We start from the raw sequence: 4,017 nt of genomic DNA, 5'->3' as shown, positions 1-4,017 counted from the left end.
TTATTAGAAGGTATTAGTTAATATTAGGGCTGTATATGGGGAAAAATTAATGCAAACTATGGGCTACAGTTAACAGTGACATTGTAATATTCTTTCATCAATTTTAGCACAGGTACTTTACCAAAACTGTGTCAATAATAGGAAGGTTTAAGGGGCATAGGATTTTTTTTTTACGGAACAACAAGAATGTTCTTCAATTGATAGTGACAGTGAATGCACAACTCTGTGATTATACCAAGAGCCATTTGTTGTCCATTTTGGATGGATTATATGGTGTGTGAATAAAACTGTCTTTTTTGTAAACTTAATCTAGTCCTGTGGGCATGAACCCATTGTAAGTAGGACATTTTGATGAGGTGACTTTGGTTAAGATGTGGCCCACCTCAATTAAGATGTGTCTTAATCCTATTACTAGAGTCCATTATAACAGAGTGAAATTCAGACAGAAACAGAGAAATGCAGCCAGAAGCAGAGGGAGCGGCCAGAAGCTGAAATCAGTGGAACCTGGAAGAGAAGGGAGAGAGCAGAAGATGTCACCATGTGCCTTGCCATGTGACAAACTAAGGGGCAAGGATCGCGAGCAGCCAGCCCCAGAATGTCACAGTCTTCAAGGAGAAAGCATTGCCTTGATGATGTCTTGATTTGGTCATTTTCTTAGCTCATAACTGTGAACAAATAAATTCCCAGTGTTTAAGCTAAACCACAGCATGGTATTGGCTTAAGCAGCCTAGGAAACTAAAAGAGATTGCTTGATTATCCTTTTTCTTTATAGGCATACATCTCAATATCTGGAAACACAAGAAAATCCTGGCTCACCCAAAGAGACCGATGATTGAGGAAAGGGCCAAAGTATCTACATAAGGATATTTAAGAGGGGTCAACATTGCTGCAAATGAATTAAACCTTTCCAAGTGAAAGCTAATTAAATGCAATTTTTAACAGTTTCATTAAGGTATAATTGGCATGCAGCAAACTGCATACATTTGAAGTGAACAATTTGATAATGAAATCATGACCCATGAAATCATCACCACAATCAAGATGATGAAAGTTTTACCACCCCAATAAGTTTTCTTGTACCACTTGTAAATCCTTCCTTTCCTCCCTCTCCTCTTTCCCCATCTCAGGCTGTCACTAAATCTGTTTTTATGCACTAAAAATGACTTTTTAATATGCAATCAATGAAGGGAAACTTTATTATTAAAGCCTATACTAATTTAAAATGAGTAATATATTGTTTTCGTTTATTCGGTTATAAGGAATTAGACATTCTTGTGTCTGTTTACTATGCATATTTCTTGTGTTAATTCCTTGTCTATGTCTGCTCTTCAACCATTTACCTTCTTGGGGTCTTGGAGTTTTCTTACACAGTTGAATAAAATCTTTATGTGGCATGGATATTACCGTCTTGTATATATATATATATATGATATAAATACTTTTTGTCAGTTTGTTATTTTTATATTGTTTGACAGTTTCTTTTTAAATTTTAAATGTTTTAATTTGGAAAAACTTTCAAACTTATAGGACAGTTACACAGATAATACAAAAGCCATACAAAGAATTCCAGCATACCCCTATCCCACCAGAGACCCAGATCCACCAATTGTAACATTTTGTCACATAGGCCGTATCATTCTATTTATCCATCAATCTTATCAATCCATCCATCTATCTATCATCTATCTGTCCATCTGCTTATCAATCCATTTTCTGAACACTTGAGTGTAGGTTGTACACATCCTACTCCTTGAACGCTTAACACTGCCATGTACTTTTTTTTTTTTTTGGCATGGGCAGGCACCAGGAACTGAACCTGGGTCTCTGGAATGGCAGGCGAGAACTCTGCCTGCTGAGCCACTGTGGCCCACCCTGACATGTACATTTCTTAGACAAGGACACTCATTTATTTATCCACCTTAGTTACAATTATCAAGATAAAAAAATTTAACATTGATATAAAGCTTATAGTCTATGTTTCAGTTTATTTCATATATATCAATAATGTTTTTTTTCAGCCTTCTCTCTTTCCTTGTTAGATCCTGCCCAGGACCATATATTGTCTTTGTTATTTGGGCTTTAGTTGCTCTTTTTTTATTTTGGGAGCAGATATGCAATATTAACTTTCCTGTCTCAACCACTCCCAAATATATCATTTAGTATGATTAATCACATTCGCAATGTTGAAGTATCCTCACCTCCTTCCATTATTAAAACTTTTCTATCTCCTCAAACAAAAACCCTACACCTATTTTGTATTAATTCCCCATTCTATCTGCCCTGTGCTGCTAGCAACCTATACTCTACTTTCTGTCCCTATGAGCTTGCATAGTCTAATATTTTCTTTGTCATTACCAGGAGGCTTAAATTTAACATCTTAAATCTGTAACAATTTTGTTTGCTGTGATACCAACTTAATTTCAATAATAAACAAAAACTATATTCCTATCCCCCACATTTGTGGTTCTTGTCCCAGCTTACGTTTTTATACATTGAGTCCAAAACCTCTTATTTCTCATTACATTTATGAATTTGTCTTTTAGAGCACAGAGGAAGTAAAAAGTGGAGTTACAAACTAAGAACACATTAGTACTGGCATTTATATTTATCCTTGTTATCCTCACTGGAGATCTCTATTTCTTATGTGGCTTCAATCTATTGTCCTTTCCTTTCAACTTGCAGAAATTCTTTAGCATCTCTTGTAGGGCTGACCTAATGGTGATGAACTCTCTCAGTTTTTATTTATCTGGAAATATTTTAATCTTTTCCTCAATCTTAAATTGCAATTTCTGGTTGGCAGTTTTTTGCTTCAGTAATTTATGTATGTCATTCCACTGTCTTGTTGACGCCATGGTTTCCAATGAGAAATCATCACATATTCTTATTAAGGTTCTCTTGTATGGGACATGTTGCTTCTCTTGCAGCTTTCAGAATTCCCTCCTTTATTCTTGGAATTCGATAACTTGATTATAATATGCTTCAGTATGGAACTATTTGGGTTTATCCTGTTTGGAGTTCACTGAGCATCTTTGATGTGTATATTCATGTCCTTTATTAAATTTGGAAAGTTTTCAGCCATTATTTATCTGGATATTCCCTGTTCCCTTTTCTCTATTTTTCTTCTTGAACTCCCACAAGGCAGATATTGGTATACTTGATGGTGTCCCACAGGGCCCTCAGGCTCTGTTCACATTTCTTTTCCCAGACTGAATTATTTCAATTGTCTTATCTTCAGATTCACTGATCCTTTCTTTTTTCAGCTCCAGTATGCTATTGAACCCCTCTATAGAATTTTAAATTTCTATTACAGTGGTCTTCTGTGTTTGGTTCCTTTTCATAATTTTCTTCTCTCTATTGATGATCTCTCACTATCATTTTCCTGATTTCTTTTGGTTCTTTGCCCATGCTTTCTGTATTAGTTATGGTTCTCTAGAGAAACAGAATCAATAGGGAACACTCGCAAATATAAAATTTATAAAAGTGTCTCACGTGACCGCTGGAATGCAGAATCCAAAACCTGCAGGGCAGGCTGTGAAGCCGACAATTCCAGTGGAGGGTCTGGATGAACTCCACAGGAGAGGCTTGTCAGCCAAAGCAGGAAGAGAGCCTGTCTCTTCTGAATCCTCCTTATAAGGCTTCCAGTGATTAGATTGAGCATCACTCATTGCAGAAGACACTGCCCTTGGCTGATTACAAATGGAATCAGCTGTGGATACAGCTGACGTGATCATGATTTAATTCTATAAAATGTCCTCATTGCAACAGACAGGCCAGCACTTGCCCAACCAGACAAACAGGTACCACCATTTGGCCAAGTTGACACATGAAGCGTACCATGACACTTTCCTTTAGCTCATTGAGCATATTTAGAACCATTTTAAAAACTCTATATCTGGTACGTCCTAGGCCTGGTCCTATTCATTAATGGTTTCTAATATTTTAATTTTCTCCTTTACCTGGGCCATCAAGTCCTGGTTCTTTGTATATTTTGCTTTATTTTGTGAAACCTCATCATTT

Source organism: Tamandua tetradactyla, chromosome 12 (assembly GCF_023851605.1).
Source record: "Tamandua tetradactyla isolate mTamTet1 chromosome 12, mTamTet1.pri, whole genome shotgun sequence".
In the NCBI taxonomy this organism is placed as follows: Eukaryota; Metazoa; Chordata; class Mammalia; order Pilosa; family Myrmecophagidae; genus Tamandua; species Tamandua tetradactyla.
Note: the sequence above shows the minus strand (reverse complement) of the source record.